We start from the raw sequence: 20107 nt of genomic DNA on the forward strand, positions 1-20107 counted from the left end.
TGCCCGTGTGTGTTATCATCCTCCTTTCGGGAATACCAGCTGCCCCTAAGCAGACAGTGGGCTCTGATATAGATTACCTCGGTCTGCCCATCTGCCCTCAGGAAACCCAATCTCCGCAAACACAGATGACAGGTTAAAGAAAACAACAGATAGCACCAAACAAAATGCTCAGCATGAAAGAAGCAGAAAATGAGCTGGTATAATTACGTCTGACTGGGGCCCTGCTGTTATTCCATCGAGTGTGTCTGAAATCGATGAGGAACATTTGCTCCGGACCCTCCTTCTCTGCTGACCCCGACCACCCTTAGAAAAGTCCCTGAACGCTACGTGATATTGATAAGCCACTTTCTCCGGCTCCTATCTGCTAGTTTCAGGGCACGGCCTTCATTCTTCAAAGCCTGGGGCTCATTTGGCTCAAAGACCTATGAGAGAGCGGCGCTGCTACATTTAGTGATTCTCCAATCCAAAATGCACATTGATTTGAGAGTGAGGTGAGAGAGGGCGAATCGCTCGCTCGCTTCTCTCCATTCGTGTTTGTTTGTGGCGTTCTTGCTCTCTCGGGTTCTTTTTTTCTAATCTGGCGCTACTAATCTCTCCGGCCATCCTCAATACCTGCCATCTTTGCCTCCTACCTCGCTCTCTCTTTCTCTCTCTGAACAGTACTAAATCTTTTCCTGGCGACTGTAATGGTCTGAGAATGAAAGGAAGGTCAGGATGTGAAGCTGCTGAGATCTGTAAGTGCCGGATCAATACGCCAATTGGATTTGCCCACTCGCATTAAGCAGTGCATCTAATAGCCTCTCCTGGCCATCGATGCAGCCAGCCATCATTTAATTACACTCACTGTGTTACAAACGCCTCAGTTCAGGCCAGTCATTTCAATCTGGGGGCACCCGACTGCGATCACTCACATTTTTTATTTCTTTCTTTATTTATTTCTTTTAACTGGGAATGTAAAATATTGCTGCAACCTGTGTAAATGGCAAAACAGCCAAAACAGATTTGACTGCTGTGGAGAAATGAAGCTGCATACTCGAAGCTCTTTAATGATAATAGCATTTATTTTTAAAGGGATAGTTCACCTAAAAATTCTGTTACCTTTTACTCTCCCTTGACTTGCACCTAACCAGTTTGGGTTTGTTTGTGCTTTTGAACACAAAAGAAGATACAGTATATTGAAGAATACTGGAAACCTGTAACCATTGACCTTCACAATATTTGTTTTTTCCTACTATAGTTGTAAATGATTACAGGTGGTCCACAAATAGATGTGAAATCTATACAGGGGTTGGACAATGCAACTGAAACACTGGCCAATTTAGTGTTGGGGGTTTCATGGCTAAATTTAACCAGTCTGGTGGTCAGTCATTATTGATGGCACATTCCACCAGCAAGTGCAGACTGTGAAGGTTTATTTAGCAGAGTAATAACACAGTCTTGCTCAAAATATTGCAGGGTATCCAGTGTAATGTCAGCATAACACCAAGAAGAACGTACCAAATCCTACATGAGTAACTATGGATGCAAGAAAAAGCTGTCTGAAAAAGGATGTCCAGGTGCTAACTTTGATTGAAAAAGATAAAAACACAGCTGCTTAACTGACTGCAGAATTAAAAGTGCAAAACTAATCGTCGGGAGCTCCACAGGGTCAGTATACATGGCCACCTGCTATAGCCGAACCCTTGGTCAATCATGCCATTGCCAAATGGCGGTTTCAATAGTGCCAGCAGCAAAAATCTTGGGCTGAGGACAATGTGAAACATGTATATTTCTCTGAGAATTACAGTGTGGAGAAACCCCAAAGAAGCAAACTACCTTAACTGTTGCATGGCCAGAGTGAAGCATCGGATGAAAGCAGGGCCTTGCATCAGGATGATAATGCACCAATACACACAGCAGATTAGTGACAGAGTGGTTTAATGAACATGAAAGTGAAGTCGCACATCTACCATGGCCTGCATAGTCCCCAGATCTAAATATTATTGAGCCGCTTTGGGTTTTTTTGGAAGAGCAAGTCAGGAAATGTGACCTAGCCACTATTCTGCAAAAAAAATAAATAAAAAAATAAATAAAATAATAATAATAAAATAAATAAATAAATAAATAAATAAATAAATAAAAAATGGTTTAAAATCCCACCTGCCACTGTGCAGGACTTGTATCTGTAATTCACAAGATAAATTGATGCTGTGTTGGCTACAAAAAAAGGCATGTGCATTGTGCGTTCTTAACTGTTATAACTGTATGGATCATAAATAAAAATAAGTATTTACAACAACAGTAAGTTAATTATTTGCAAGCATCACCATGACTTTATGATGAGAACAAACAGCTTCCATTCAGGTTCCTTCATTTTATGGTTGCATCTTGACCTCCTGTCCATTTCTGAACTGTCTTTCATCTGTATTGCATTCATAATTAAGGCTGTGTTGTGTTCCGTCTTCACACTTGGCAGTTTCACTGGTTAAAATGTACTAAAATGCACTCTGATGTGACTGCTCGGTTAGCACGGTTCATTTGAATAAGTGTGAACACTGCCATCTGAAACTTGAAGTGATAGTTCACCCAAAAATGAACTCACTAATTATGCACCCTCAATTGGTCCCAAAACATTGCGAGTTTCTAGATTCTTCTGAACTAGCCAATTCCAATTTTATCACTCAATTGAATGGGCGGTATCAGTGGTTAGCAGCTAATAGATATTGGCCAGTAGGGGCATTCTGCGCCCACTAGTAGGCTCAGAAGGCTGTTATCATCCATTCACATGGTTAATTAGCTATAGATCACACATGGCTGCAGCCGGAAGTTAACAAGAATTATTTATATTATTTATTCAATTTCTTATTAATTGTATTTTATTAATGTTTACCCCTAACCCAACCTTAAACCCAACCATCACAGTAATGTAAAAACAGATCTGGAGTCTTCTCTATTAGTATAGCTGATCACCAATGTGGATGGATGATAACAGCCTTCTGCACCTACTAGTAGTAAAGGGTGAACAGATGAAGACAGAATATTCAGTTTAGGTGATCTATCCTTTTAACTGTTTTGCAGAGACGTCCTGATATGAAAATAATATTTATTGGCAAAAGCATTCGCATACTTACATCAAAAACACTGCTGTATCCAGGGATCACAGGAGAGATTCATTATAATGCTATTTGCAAAAGTGGTAATTTTTGAGTGCTGCATCGTTTCACATCAGACTCTAATATTAAAATCACAGTCCCATCATCTCCCTTCTCGGGTGCTTTGTTTCTCTTTAGGAAACTGGCAACAGGACACAAAGCGTTTCTTCGACTGTCGAGTCTTTTGATTATGCACTCGAATCTGCGAGACGGAAGAAGAGGAGCAGAGACTCAGGGGGGGTAAAGACAGCTGGCGAGGCAAACATTTGTTTCAATTTTTTAATTAAAATGAAAACAGGCCATTGATTCCCCCTAAGTGAGAGCAGTGCAGCCTAAAGAGGCATCCATCTCTTCTGAACGCGTGACAAGGGGTATCGGGCTGGATGTGTGATCTGCGTGAGGCAATTAATAAACTTGCTTTCTTTAGAAGACTAACATTAAAGCATCGTTATGAAGGACTGATCTCCTGTACTGCCGCTGCCTTGAGCCTGTGCCATTAACAAGCGCATAACTGATTGGTTAATCTATAGCTTCATTGATTGGCTGATTGAGTGATGCTGTCATTAAATTGCAATTTAAGCGGCGCGCGTCTTAGATGACTACAAAAACTACTAAAGTTTACTCTCAAAGATCAAAGTACAATAGATGTCACTTCGGTGCACATTTTGTAGCTAAATGGTCCCATATGGTCCTATAAATGGTCTTTCGGATGAGACGTTAAACCGAGGTCCCGACTCTCTGTGGTCGTTAAAAATCCCAGGATGTCCTTCGAAAAGAGTAGGGGTTTAACCCCGGCATCCTGGCCAAATCTGCTCACTGGCCTCTGTCCATCATGGCCTCCTAACCATCCCTATATTCAATTGGCTTCATCACTGTCTCCTCTCCACCGATCAGCTGGTGTGTGGTGTGCGGTCTGGGGCAAAATGGCTGCCGTAGTGTCATCCAGGTGGATGCTGTACACTGGTGGTGGATGAGGAGATCTCCCCCATTGTGTAAAGCGCTTTGAGTGCCCAGAAAAAGCATATGTTTTACGCAGCGGATGCCCTTCCAGCTGCAACCCATGGGAAACCTATTAGCACTTCCCTACTGAAAAAAACAGCTTAAACCAGCCTAGGCTGGTTGGCTGGTTTTAGCTGGTCGACCAGGCTGGTTTAGAGGGGTTTCCAGCCATTTCCAGCCTGGGATTAGCTGGTCAGGCTGGGAGATGACCAGCTAAAACCAGCTTGACCAGCCTAGCCAGGCTGGGAGCCCAGCCAAAACCAGCTATTTCCAGCTTAAACCAGGCTGGTCAAGCTGGTTTTAGCTGGTCATTTTTCAGCCTGACCAGCTAAGACCAGACTGGAAATGGCTGGAAACCAGCCTGGAAATGGCCAAAACCCCTCTAAAACCAGACTGGTCGACCAGCTAAAACCAGCCAACCAGCCTAGGCTGGTTTAAGCTGGATTTTTCAGCAGTGTTATCACACACTTACATACACTATGGACAATTTAGCCTACCCAATTTACCTCTCCCGCGAATGCAGGGAGAACATACAAACTCCACACAGAAATGCCAACTGACCCAGCTGAGGCTCGAACCAGCGACCTTCTTGCTTTGAGACCACAGCTACAACTACTGCGCCACTGCGTCTTGACCTCAACTGGAAGCTAAATTTGTCATTAAAATGTTAATTAATAATAAAATAATGACGCTGTTAAAAATTTGGCAGATTAATGACGCTTTAATGAGACATTTTAATGACAGATAGTTTGTTTAACTCAAAATGTGATCAGAAAATTTTCAAGACACTATTTTATTGCCTCATGACAATCATGTTTATGACAGGTTTATGATAACGTTATGTTGTCTTGGTAATGTCAAGTTTCCATGACAAAGATCAAGACTGTGATGTATTTGTTTATGCCAAGTTGTCATAACAAACGATGTAATCTTTGCCTTTACATAACTGACATAACTGAGCAAACAATGCTTAATAACAGTTGTCATAAGCATGAATAAAATCTTGTCATGATTATAAAGGATTTATGACGGTCTTATAAACACCCATTCAGTTAAAATGTTACCAATATTTGTTTACAGTGTAAAAAAATCCAGCAAATCCAGAGAAACAGTAAAGCTAAAAGTTATACCAGAAAAAAACTTATACTAAAATAGCACTTATGTGTATGAGAAAATTCATAAATAAACATATTAGCCGAGCGAGCACATGTAAATGGCGGTAAATGAACTGTATCTATTTTCGTGGGTAATAACAGTAATCACAGGCCATCCAAATGCAACTGAGGTGCAATGAGCCCTTGCGCACACCACAATAACAACATTTAGGTAGGATTACAAGGTATTTGCATTGCAAATTTTGCAGCCTAATTCAAACAGCAAATTTATTTTGGAATGTGGGGCAGTGTAGTCTATATTAAAGCTGCTCCCATCTGTCTACAAACTCTTGGATCTCCTGTCAGACTGTGGTTACATTATTGATACCAAGCTCAAAACTGAGTCCTTAATCCAGTTTTTTCTCAAAAGCAGGCTGCTCTTAAAGCTTGCTGTTGTGAAATCAAGCATAGATGCTTCACCAGTGGCAGCTGGTGTTTCTCTGGAGCTCACAAGCAGAGATGTCACTTATCAATGGCAAAATGTGTGCTCAGATCTATTTCAGATCTGCAATGTAGCTCCAAAAAACTGTTTCTCAAACTGCTTCTAAACACTGAAGTGTTGATGGCAATGGCAACAGGCAAGAGACAAGTTGGAATGCTGGACTAAATGTTACATCAGATATCAAATAAACGCATCTTAAAACACACGATGTGTATTGGACATTTTTTTCTGTGTGTGTGTATGTGTGTATAATGTGTAAAGATAGATGAAGATGTTGATATTAATAACTATATGATATGCATCTCATTAAGTCATAGTTATCTACTTTATGTGCATATATATATATATATATATATATATATATATATATATATATATATATATATATATATATATATATATATATATATATATATATATATATATAGGTCAAAATTATTAGCCCCTTTATATACAATAACTTGCCTAATTACCCCAACCTGCCTAGTTAGCCTAACTAGCCTAGATAAGCCTTTAAATGCCGCTTTAAGCTGTAGAGAATTTTCAAAGCAAAGATAAAATAAATCAGTTATTAGAAATAAGTTATTATAACTATTCTGTTCAGAAATGTGCTGAAAAAATCTTCTCTCATCAAACAGAAATTTGGGAAATAATTAAACAGGGGGGCTAATAATTCAGGAGGGCTAATAATATATACAAACATTGAAATAACAACAACAACAACAATAACATTAAATACTGTTTAGCCACAGCACAATCTTGCTTTTGTATTTTTTTTACTAATATAATATCATATTTTAAATAAATAAATACTTTTAAAAATATTTTTACAGTACAAACTCTTTTAGAAACGTTTTTAGAAACACATAAAATAAAACAAATAAATAAATGAATAAACAACAACTACAATAAAAATAAAATAATAAAATAACATAATAATAAAATAAAACAAATAAGACTTTCTCCAGAAGAAAAAAAATATTACTAGACATGCTGTCATTTCCTTGCTCTGTTAAACATCATTTGGGAAACATTTAAAAAAGAAAAAAATAATCAAAGGGGGGCTAATATTTCTGACTTCAACTGTATATACAAATATATATATTTGTAAATACAAATACACACACACACACACAACACACACACACACACACACACACACACACACACACACACACACACACACACACACACACACACACACACACACACTCACACACTCACACACAATTTTATTACTGCATCCCCTTCAATTGAAACCAATATGGCTACAACCTGTAATTGCTGCCTACACACATTCTTCATCTCCGCTTAATCAAATACATGATGGTAACTAACAACATTACATGTATAATGTTACAGATGCATACTGCCATATGGATATTACTTTCATACACATCTCAGCCTGTTAACAGATTACTTCAACATCAATTCTAGATGTTCAGGAATTCTCAGTGCAATGCTCCTATGAAACATTTTGTATTCTGAAAACAATGTTTTCTTGAATTCAAGCTCTTATTTTGGTGACCTCATCCCTCTAAAATGTTCATAATATAAATTTTTGGATCATCCTGCAAAAAAAAAAAAAATAAATAAAAATAAAAAAATAAAAAATAATAAAATTGTCTAAATTTATCAATAAATCTCTGCATATAGCCCCTTTTACACATACAGACTTTTTCTTGAAAATTACCAGTAGGTTGCTGTTGAGAAATCATGTGTGAACAGGCACAACAAACCTTTTTTATTCAATAAGAAAAGATGTGATAAAATTACGATGGAAACACTTTTACCGTACAAATTCCAGTATGTGCATTATTTGTTATAAGAGATCATGCAAAGATAAAACTGTGTGTGAATGTGTAACAGCAGTAATAGAGAATGACGGATTCATTGAAAAGAATTACATGAAATTAAGATTATATACATGATTGATAGTTTGGTGCCCCCTTGTGGTTAAAACATGTAGGTGTTTTTCTTTATTTTGTCCTTGTGCAGCTACCGTAGTTCAGCAGAAAATGGCTAATGCTGCTACGGTTTTGTATGCAGTATTTTGAACTGTTTCATAAGATGGGATTTGTTTCATAAGATGGGATTCATGAGATTTGTTTTTCAGAGTAAAGATACACAGAGAACCACTTTTGGAAAGTATCATTGCTTTGATATGGTGACGATTGCGAAAAACACAACGCAGATGTCAACATTCATTACAAATTGACAAACAAGCAAACTAAGCACATTGTAAAACATCTGAAATGTTGTTTTGGTCTTTCTAAAATGCCTCGTTTCAGTATTAGTGTTTTTACATTATTAATTACCTCCAGAACTGCCAAGAGCGTCCCCACATCTGACACCTTCAAATGCCACCACGTGTTCATTGCGTTTTGGCATACAGTCTTCTGCGGTTAAAGTCAATTATTAAATGAAGAAAAGATTCACGCAGCAGATATATATTTAATTTTTACTGTGGATATTTGGCTTTAGTTAATCAGGAAGTGCCGATATTTTTTCTCTTTGACTCGTTGGATAGAAACGCTGCTTTATTCACACATCTTTTATGCAATATTCCTGTTTTGTGCATAAATTTAATTCACATCTTTGGTTGGAAACATAGCTACTGTAGACTACACTGTTTGACTATGTTCATTTGGACCAATTTGAATGGAGCCCCCTCCAAAAAAAAAGCTTCAAGCATCAGGAAGAAGACTCTATCCTTAGCCTGTGAGCACACTGTATAAAACACATCACCCTGCCATCTCTCATTCATCTATAACTCCATCAGACTTCACACATGAAAACACACACACACAAAGCTTAAAGGAAAGGGAAGACTTCATTATCCTTATGAGAAAGAGCAAGGCAGCAAATCTAATTCGCTTCTGAAGGAACGCAGCGTTATTGCTTTTCTATATTCACTCTCTCTTTGAGTTCTCTGTCGCTTGTGCACATTATTTGAGCGCTCACCTGGGGAGTCATTTGAAGCGGACGAAAATAAATCCCTGATATAGTTAAGCATTATGAGAGTTTAATGTTCTAACATGTCTGGGCACTAATAGAATAGGTTTCTCACTTTCATTGATGGAAGCCATTTTATTTTGGGACTGAAAATAGAACACAGGGGATAAAGAGAGCGATTGTAAGATACACTTACATTTGTACGCTTGTTTTTTCGCCTCAGGCAAAAGTAAGCAGCTTTGGAGCAAAGCGGCGGGTATGACTGGTGAAAGCTGGTGCAGATGGCAAAAGCCAAACACTGTCATATAGAGCCGAGTGGAAACCTCAGAGCTAATTAGGCTGCTGTTTTAATAGTAACTGCAAGGCTATGCGAAGGAAATGCTATTATGGAGGTCCATTTGAGAGCTATGGGATCAGTAGTAACAGAATTAGTTATATATTAAATTAGCTGGGCATTAGCATGTTGTGTTTTGGATGGTGGTGTTTCCACCACAATACTTGAGCTAAAAAATAAGCTAAAATAAGAAACTTCTCCTGGGATTTGTTTGTGAAAGGCACAGGCAAATAAGCACTAACCAGCATAAACCTAACTTGAGAAGTGCAATTTTAATGGCTGTTTCTTAATATGCATTCTTCAGCGCTCTTGTGCCCTCATGTTCTTGTGTAAAGTCATCATCAACTGCCAAGTTCAGTTCCTAAACTCATGACCGCAAGAATGGAGGGCGCGTGAAAGTTCCCGGATGTGTTCTTGATATCGAGGATGCTGTGATGCAGACTTGAGCACAAAACTCACTCGAGAAGTCTCAGACGTCATTTTGGCTGAATAAAGAAGGTGAGAGGCTCAGCATTTTATATAGATTATTATTAAAGTTCAGAGATATAACTTATTTATCTCTTAGTTTCTCTAAATGAGACGGTGAAGATAATCATTAACATGGAAAACTTAATAAAAGCATAAGCACATTAAAGGATGCATCAAGTGCACACATATGCTCCGCCACAGCCTTTACATGGTCGCATATGCCTCAGGCCGCATTCACACGGGGCTTCAGCGTCAACGCTTCCCATTCACTTTGAATGGGTGACGTCAGGCGTTGCCGAACTGCATCGTGGATCCGTCGGCGCCGCTTCAGAGGCGTTGCTCACTGCAGAAGTTGGGACTAACTCAACTTTTCAAGCACCAACGGAAGCGTCAGCGAATCAGATCACTGTATGCAAATACACCAGCTAGACAGTGGCCTATTGCTGACTGACTTTCATTGGCTAACGCTTCCATGATGATCGCTTCAGCTCCAACTTCAGACAAGCCTTCAGTCAAGTGTTGACGCTGAAGCCCGGTGTGAATGGGGCGTCACCGTGGCTGATGCCAATGCTAACACACACCTCTTAAAATCTTTTGCTAACTGTTGCAACAACGCATTGTGCAAGCTTTGTGATTGGTTGGTTTGGTAGCTGTGACCAGTGTGGGCTGGATCGAGAGCCACAAGAACCCGTTGAAGCGAGTGTGTTGAGCCCCGTGAAGTAACTCAAGATGGAAACTGTTGTTTAGTGTTTACCTTATCATTAAAGTTGTTGCCTGTCCGCCGGTTTCCGACTCTAAATGAGCGAGTTTTAGCTACTTGTATAGTTTAAAAAAAAAAAAAAAACACCAGCGAAGAAACACAACAGAGGAAAATAAAAACCTGCTGCCAGCTAGCGTTTCAGAAGTGTTATTGCAGAGCAACACAAACAGCATTCAGAAGTACTGTATTTATGCACGGCTATGCAGAAGGCAGGTGCTGTGGGTCACAAGGAACACTCGACACAGAAGTATAAATCAGCCTTAAAAGTGTTTATTTGCTGAAATTCGTATTAAAATCAATTTTATTTGTATTTTGCAAAGTATATTTGTAGGGTTTTTGTGCATGTTTTATATATTGAAAAGGGAAAAAACAAATCATTGTATGAATGCTGTAATGTTTAAATAATTTTCCATTAAAAACACTTGAAGGTCATGTGACCATCAGAAAGAATGCAGCATCTCATTTCTTACAGGATGTGTTCTCTGTTCTCAGGGTCTCCCGTGTTCGTTCTTCCAAAGTAATCTGCCAAGAAGAACGAGAACACAAGTCCGTTCTCTGCATTCTTGGAATTGAGAAAGAGCCAATGTTGGTTTAAAAAGGGTTGGTTTAAAAACCATTTTAGGGACAAAATTATTAGCCCCTTTAGCTATATATTTTTTTCAATAGTCTACGGAACAAACCATCATCATACAATAACTTGTCTAATTACCCTAACCTGCCAAGTTAACCTAATTAACCTAGTTAAGCCTTTAAATGTCACTTTAAGCTGTATCTTGTATCTAAGTGTCTTGAAAAATATCTAGTCAAATATTATTTATTGTCACCATGGCAAAGGTAAAATAAATCAGTTATTGAAAATGAGTAATTAAAACTATTCTGTTCAAAAATGCGTTGAAAAAATATTCTCTCAGTTAAACAGAAATTGAGGAAAAAATAAACAGGGGGGCTAAAAATTCTAACTTCAATTGTATTTATTATTTATTTTAGTCTATATTGAATTAGGCACATGTGAATTTAATTAGGCTCTAGGTGAATTTAAACTCATATTGAAGTTCTTATTTGTTGTTTGTTTAGTGGTTTAAAATATTTGATATGCACCAGAGAGCAGCAATAAAAACCATAAACGAATAGGCAGTTTCAGTCAGTTTTGATAAGTTCGAAAAAATTGTTCCCCCCCTCGCAATCTATAGCAGTAACCATAGTAACTCAGTGAAAAATGCCAGAGCCTCCAGTCATCTGTGTAATCTCGAGGACACACCGATGTGTGCTGCACCAAAGACCTGAAGACAATTAGCCAAATCGCGAATATGCTACAAAATTATTGCATATGAGCTATTAGATATGCCCATGCCATTTAAATGCACACACAATCTCGATCTCACATGAGCTCAATTGAACTATGATAACATAGCATAACTGACAAAAATTCGGGCAAATATTGTCCTAAAAAAAAGCAAAACTAGTTTTAACTGCTCTATAACTTAGCAAATGTCCATGGAATAAGCAAGATAACCAGCTTTCCATGCATATTATTTTAATGCACTTGCAGATGCAACTACCTTCTGCTTTATGTAATGTGATTCTTTTTCAACTAATTAAATCTGGTAATTATCCCTTATTTTAATAACCAAATAACTGCACACTGCAGATACACATATAAATCATCCGATGAGTCTCCAGAAGCTGATGATTGGCAGCTCACCTCTACAAACCCACACACATTGAGGTCTCGATCTGGCCTTGATCTTATTACCAGCACCCCTCCTCTCTTTGACCTAACCCCTCCCCCTCCACATCACTCAGCGCGTGACTGGACAGCTCCCCTGTCAATCACTCACTCCCCAGTCCGACAGGAAGTCTAATGATCCTGGAGGCTCCAACAGACATTGACCCTCACCTCTCACAAACCCAGCACTCCAACATCAGAGAAGCTCCTTTATTTTTTTCTTTTACCTTTAATCCAACCCACTTCCATCAGCATGCAGACATCGTAGCTTCTCAAATCACAGACTACAAAAGTGCGGGCAGTCGTAATGAGCCCTGGATTCTAATAAGCATAGCGTGGCTCCCAGGCAATTCCAGCTCCGAATGTCTTATCTGTGCTCTTCTCTCATTCCCGCGGTTTGCTTTTCTCCATTGTTTGTGACGCTGCAACCATTAGGCGAATGTTTCTCCACAGCTTAAGGATCAATCATGTGGCCAGTGTGTGATTACAGCCTCTCTTTGACTGAAGACGGCGGAGTAGCAAAGTAATGACACACATACGGATGATTCCACAACATTAGACTATTTTACTCTCTTCTGATTGCCGAAGGATAAAAGAGAGCCCATGTTCATAGAGAGGGATGAAAAGAACAAGAAAGAATATGTGTAGGCTACGTGTTCAGAGTCTGTGGTTATGTACAATCATGCTGACAAGCAAAATAGTGATGTTTGTTTGTTGTGTCAAGCAGGAAAAAAAAAAAAAAAAAAAATATATATATATATATATATATATATATATATATATATATATTACATATGTATACACACACACACACACACACACACACATATATATATATATATATATATATATATATATATATATATATATATGAGTGTGTGAGCAATATCACACTCGTAACATTGCGATATGGCTGTATATCGCCACTTAGTGCCCCCCACCAGTGCTGATATACAGCCATATCTCAGTGCTACGAGTGTGGCATTGCATTTATAAACCAGTTAGACTGCATAATAATGTGTATAAAAAGAAAATCAAACACAGGAGCCTCTAAAACAACTTTCTTCTGCCATTCATTCACATCTGCAGCTGACGGTCAGAACAGCAGAAACTGCAGCTAATTCACCAACATCACTTTAGAGGTAGTATTTAAATGATTCTCTAGCGTAATATCTAAAGTGATGACAAAACAGGTCATATTTGCTCATATTTTAACATTATAAGGCTGAACGGCATGAAATGCCTTCAATCTACAAAGATGTCCCAGTATTTCTCTGTTATATCGGTATATCACAATAATTAACCCCAAAAAAGCGAAAGCAAGCAAACACTACCAGTTTCTGTGGTATAGATACAGCACAACAAAATACAAAATAGAGAGATTGATTTAGAATGTCATGTAGCTGATTTGTAATGATTTGTTCAGCTGTAGTTTGAAACTTACACTGTGAAAATGATGTTTTCCTCCACTAAGGACTTATGTGGTCTCTGTCGCCATCTTATTGTGGAACGTCAACCGTCATTTTCTTTAGTCTTCTTAGATAGGCTAATGGCAGCCGATGCACTGAATCCGATGTTCAGGAATTTTAAAGATTTTAAAATAGGCACTATCCTTATAAATAAACTGCATAGTTGCATTCTAAGCAACTACATTCACGGCTAAAAAAGCTTCAAAAGTACATTATATTGCCCAACAGCTGCAACATTTCTTTTCCTATTTCAAAACACAGCTGATGCAATTGTTATGTATTTTGTAGTGCTGTATGTATACCATAGTAATCTGCTAATGTTTCCTTTGCTTTAGCTTTTTCAGGGTTAATTATTGTGATTTCTCAATTGCAAGAGAAACCTACTGGGAAATCTCTGTAAACTGATGACATTTCATGCCGTTCAGCCTTATAATCTTAAAATGTGAGCAAAATCACGTGTTGTCATGACTTTAGTCATTACGCTACAGAATCCTTCAAATACTACCACTAAAATGAGGATTGTGTGAAGTATCAGTGGTTTCTGCAGTTCAGACCATCTGCTGCAAATGTGAATAAATGGTGGAAGAAAGTAGTTCCTCGTACAAAAGGGTACAAAACAAACTAATGGAATCATATACATTTATTCTGAGCTATATTGATTTGTAATAGAATGAGTTTTTGGGGGGAATTAATTTCAGCCTGGGCTGCTGATTTAAGAAAAACAAAAATCCAGACAAAAAGACTTAATTAAATAAAAATATGCATTGTGGGTTTCAGAATGAAGTGCAATGGTTTATTTTTTGACAATGAATAAATTAACATATAAATGAATGAACTTTTACAATTGTGCTTTTCAAAAATAATTATACAGTAAAACATTACAAAAGTTACATTTTATTTTATTGATTTATTTTGCTATGTTAATTTATTACACGTATGTGTACATCATTATTAATTATTTACAGGTTTAATGACTTAAATAAGTAAATAAATAAATAAATAAATAAATAAATAAATAAATAAATAAATAAATAAATAAATAAATAAATAAATAAATAAATAAATAATGTTTTTTTCTGAAGTTTAGACCTTGAACGCAATGTACAAAGTAAGTTATTTAAATAAGAATGCAAATCTGAAGAAACTTAGCAGAAGTTTGTGACAAGCTAGCTCAGATCTAACCTCAGGGATGATGAAAATAAACTTCTCAAAATAAAGATTTGAAAGAGATTATAAAGCTACATGTGAGAGCTGGCAGACTGCAGGCAATTTAATATCTCAGCACCAAAGCCAGACTGCAAACAAGAAACCACTGTCATTACTGATCCGAAATGGAATTATGGGCAAAGCCTGACAGTCAGATGTGTGTAAGGAGAGGCTGATCTGTTGTTATGTGGCACGTGCATGAGCATGTGTGAAGGTCCATCTGTACGGGTTTGGTTTCGCAGAAGAATTGATGCATCTCTGATAACACACACATGGGGACGTGGGTTGTTGGCGACAGGACGGTGGCGCCGTATCGACCCTGCAGTCTCATTTCTCATAATGTCCACACAACCTTAAGAAAACACTCAAGCAGCGTTAGCTTCTGATAAAAAAATCAGGCCTTGGTAAAGAATTACTTTCCTGTACATCGGAAAAAGTATTCCATATCTGCAAGTCATCATAATATTGGAAAACACCACATCCTTTTTACTCTTACACTCGCTTCATCCATCCTGCTTCTGAAGACTCGTAGGATTTGCAGGAGATTCAGTGTTTTATTTTTAACAGCGTTTACACCTGGTAATAAAGCAATCGATTTTGAGTGATCTGATAGTAAGTGGTCAGTGCTAAAAACAGAAGCACCAAAATGTTTTCTGATCTAATCACTCAGACCACATTCAGAGAGAGTCAGAAATGTGACCGCAGTGCATTTGTAATGTAAACGCTAATGTGTCCTGATGCTTGCAGATAACAGTGATAGAGCTCCTTCTCACCTGTCAATTAACCCCTACACTTATGATGAGCCATTTAAAATGTTACTGAAATAAAAAGCTGTTAAACTGAAAGAAAAATAAAAAAATAGTATTTTCATAAAAGCAGACTGTATTTGAGAATGAAATAAAACAATAATATGAAGACAAGTGAAAAAAGGGGTTGCACTAAGGGAAACAATCTGCTAACAAATTATATGTGTGTTGGTGCGTCTGTGTATGTACACTAGCCGGCCACTTTTTTAGGTACACCTGTCCGACTGCTCGTTACACAAATTTTTAATCAACCAATCACATTTGGCTGCATTTAGGCATGTAGACATGGTCAAGAAAATCTGCTGCAGTTCAAATCGAGCATCAGAATGGGAAGAAAGGTGATTTAAGTGACTTTGAATGTGGCATGACTCTTGGTGCCAGTCGGTATGCAGAAGAGCATCTCAGAACGCACAACACATCGAACCTTAAGGCAGATGGGCTACAGCAGCAAAAGAATACACCAGGTGCCACTCCTATCAGCTAATAACAGGAAATTGAGGCTACAATTTATACAGGCTCACCAAATTTGGACATTAGAAGATCGGAAAAACGTTGCCTGGACTGATACGTCTTGATTTCAGCTGCGAGTCAGAATTTGGTATCAACTACATGAAAGCATGGATCCATCCTGCCTTGTATCAATGGTTCAGGCTAGTGGTGGCGGTGTAATGGTTCGGGAGACATTTTCTTAGCACACGTTGGGCCCATTAGTACTAATTGAGCATTTTGTTAATGCCACAGCCTACCTGAGTATTGTTGTTGACTATGGCCCCATTTACACTAGTACGTTTTAGTTTTAAAAAGCACATCACATGCATATCTAGCCAGATGAGAGCTGTGCTCGTCTGACTGTTCATCAAGGATGTACCGCTGGATCCAATCTCACTATATTTGTTAAACATGATATTTAATTCATCTTGTTGTCTATATCTAACCACATATTCCCTGACTTTGGAGTTTTGAATCTATTACTTGTTCTTAGTTAACATGTTTTGGCTGAGCGCAAACATAAGTTAAAATTTAATGTAACCATGTACAGTACATTATGTATATTGACTGATTGCTTGCCTTTGTTTTCTATAATGTATAAACTTATTGTACGTTATACTTTCATAATGGTCATTATTAATTATTAAAACTGATATTTAGCAAAATAGAGAGTATGTTTCTTATTTTTAATGAAACTGAAAGGAGGCAGTTATGTTAGGCTCCGTTTTGTTTTAAATATGCATACAGTAAAGATAACGCTCATATATGCAGCACAACGCTTCAACATATCTGCTGTCTGTTAAGTTGTTAATATCAAAATGAAAATAGCAGTTCCATACATCATGTTTTCATTTTATTGTTAAGATGAAACAAATGTACGTATCCAGGATGATGTGAATAAGGTTATAAAGTACAATGTTCCCTTTGAAGAATTACCCGACATCTTCTCGGGAGTTTGTTTTCCATATCAAACTTGCAAAGTCTGAACTTACAAGAAGAGGATGCAGGACTGAACTGTGTGTGTAGGCTACTTAATATTGAGGAAAAGCCCCAATCAGATAGGTGAATGTCTGCAGCACCGCCTCTGTTTTCAGATGTCTCCGTTTCCCCCCCATCCACACTAAGCTGAAGCAGCAGCATTTTAGGATGAAAATGGCCTCTTCAGCGTTTCTAAAATGCTCTGTTTTCGGTGCTCGAAAATTCCGGCGTAGTGTGGATAGATGGTGTAACCGTGGCAAAACTTATGCGTTTTAAAACGAAAACGCATTAGTGTAAACAGGGCCTATGTCCATCCCTTCTGATGGCTACTTACAGTGGGATAACACAATGTCATAAAGCGCAAATCATCCCAGACTGGCTTCTTGAGAATGTCAGTGAGTTGACTTTACACAAATGACCTCCACAGTCACCAGAATTCAATCCAATTGAGCACCTTTGGGATGTGGTGGAATGGGCAAATCTGCAGCAACTGTGTGATGCTATAAGTCAACATGGATCAAAACTTGCAATATGTTCAGTAGCTTGTTGAATCTATGCCACAAAAGACTAAAGCAGGTCACACACTAAAAGCTCCGCTCGGCAGCGTGCCACGCAGCGCCATGCATTTTAGAATTCTAAACATAGGTTTCTATCTGGATACACACACCGGCGCCGCAAGTCGGCGGCTGTCGGCGGCGCCCGTCCACGGCTCAGGACGCAGTTCATTTTTCAGCCGCGCCACAGAGCGCCATCTGATTAGTTTCATGTTAAATATCATTCGAATGTGCGTGTCTGGTGTGCGATACTTTAAACTGTCATGTGCGCGCCGTGTCGCGGCGCTGAGCGGCGATTCTGGTGTGTGACCTGCTTAAGGCTCAAATCCAGTACTATTAAGGTGTACCTAATAAAGTGGCCTGAGAGTGTATATAAAATTTGCTTACAATTTATACCAGTGCAACCTGTTTTTCCATTTGTTTTTTGGTTTAGTATTATTTTATTGAACATTTTATCATGTTAGATAATGGTCACGTTCATTCATAAAGGGCATTGTAATACTATACTAGCTTATTACAGAACTGTCTGGAATATTTGTTTCTGATCGGTCAGTCATGACATGCCAAGATAATATTCCGAGATAACAACTGCTGAAACCAATAACAGGCTTATCTTAATTGTCAGTGAATACATTCACATCCATATTTATGTGTTGTTGTTTGGTGCTATCATGTGTCTGATAAATATGTAGGTTAGTGTATGCTCCATAGAGCCATTTTTGTTTCTGTCAACTTTGCATCTTATTAAGGAATTAGTACACTAATAATAATATACTATAACTAAATAGTATGGCTTAGAACAATGTTTTGTATCAAATTTGTGTGTTTTGTGGTATACATGCAATAAGAGAGATAAAGTAAATTCAGATGATTGTTTATGCTAAATAAAGCCCTTCTACAACAGAATAATTAGCTGCTAATAAGCCTGTCAGACATTCATCTGGGATAACAACCATCTGGATATACTTTGTCCCTTACATTTATTCATTAATTCATTTTCTTATCGGCTTAGTCCCTTTATTAATCCGGGGTCGCCACAGCGGAATGAACCGACAACTTATCCAGCAAGTTTTTATGCAGCGGATGCCCTTCCAACCGCAACCCATCTCTGGGAAACATCCACACACACATTCACACACAAACTATGGACAATTTAGCCTACCCAGTTCACCTGTACCGCATGTCTTTGGACTGTGGGGGAAACCGGAGCACCCGGAGGAAACCCACGCAAAGGCAGGGAGAACATGCAAACTCCACACAAAACGCCAACTGAGCCGAGGTTCGAACCATCGACCTTCTTGCTGTGAGGCGAAAGCACTACCTACTGCGCCACTGCCGCGCCCCTTACATGTATAATTATGTTAAAAAATAAATCCCACCTCAGCTTTATCAAATTGTGTGTGTATATGCCAACTAAATAAACATGCTCAAAAAATTTCATTTTTGAGTGAACTATCCCTTTAACAGTCAAACTGTGCATCAAATTTCATGCTTTCAAGCACGTTATTTAAAGACTTTTGTCCCTGATTGCCTTCCATACCCTAAGGTACATGCAAAAACGGAAGTTCACTTCAGGCTTAAAGAGAATTGAATTTGTTTTCTTCCTCTGAGTAGAAAAGTATTCCTGCTACCTGAACCAATCTACATTCCATTATGCCTCAGCAATGAGTTGTATAAACACGTGTTTACAGTGAAACAGTGTCTCTAATGGCTGTTGTTCACATTGATCTCTCACTTCCATGTGCATACGCCAGCAAAATGCCTTTTAGCTTCAGAGCTGTTTTTTGATGCACTGAAATAGCAGTAGAAAGGAAAGTGAATTACATTGATTCTCCAAACAGGAAACAGCATAAAGGCAAGAGAGGAAGAGAGAGAGAGAAAGAGGAGCCTTGTGCATGTGAACCATTGTTTTAAATGTATCAAGCGTGCGGTCTAAGCACATGAGTGAATGACGTGTTAAGAGACAGACCGCGTGCCCTCTGACCAAAGTAGCTTTTATGCTTTTATTTGAACAGAAGCCTGAAGCAGGATACTCACTCACTCACTCGCTCGCTCACTCCCTGCGCTCCCGTTTTCTTCTTTTTCCCCAGCTCTCTCGCTTTTCCCATCTCCCGAAAATGAAGCATATCTCACTCAAACACACAGCGGACAGCCACAGACGAGGTGTGATTGTTTGCTTTGTCAGGCGGCATGAAAGACCCGAACCCCGTCCCCTTCTGCCCTCAATCCCATCTGAGCTCTATTGTAGTTTGTGTTTTGGAAGTCTAATGACAGAGGAAGAGAGAGAGAGAGGGAAAAATGCACTAGATTATTTGTGACAGTGATGTTGATGATGATGGTGCTGATGGTGATGATGATGGGGTGACAGTGACAAGGAAGATGGCATCAATATCACTGCATCAGTCTGAGAGAAACACAGAAATGGCGAATAACATACTGTTTGTGCATCGAGATGCTGAAATGACTTTTCTCTGCTGGACTAAAAGGACTATTTAAGCTTCTCGGCACACTTCAGATGCGGGAACGCCATTATCGCTCGTTCTATTACTTTGTTATGGCATCACATACTAAATTGGCTAATCACCGTAAAATCGCTAGTTTATGTGTGTACTAATCTCCCTTTTGTCTTGCTGGTT

General features: G+C 38.5%; 1 protein-coding gene across 4 annotated transcripts in view; it reads right to left on the bottom strand.

Moving 5' to 3' along the window:
- Nucleotides 1–20107, bottom strand: part of LOC147834029 (uncharacterized) — a 1152336-nt gene that overhangs the window by 460864 nt on the left and 671365 nt on the right. The window contains exon 1 of one of the 4 annotated variants that reach the window (XR_015507934.1): nucleotides 208–416. The exons of 1 other annotated variant lie outside the window; for it this stretch is intronic. The gene's annotated coding sequence lies outside the window, so the exon portion shown is untranslated. Of the gene's footprint in view, nucleotides 1–207; nucleotides 580–19508; nucleotides 19736–20107 lie in introns of those variants that run through there. 2 more of the 4 variants (XR_015507930.1, XR_015507932.1) reach the window with 2 other exon arrangements.

The sequence above is a fragment of the Danio rerio genome, chromosome 14, assembly GCF_052040795.2.
Source record: "Danio rerio strain M-AB ecotype USA chromosome 14, GRCz13ab, whole genome shotgun sequence".
Taxonomy (NCBI): Eukaryota; Metazoa; Chordata; class Actinopteri; order Cypriniformes; family Danionidae; genus Danio; species Danio rerio.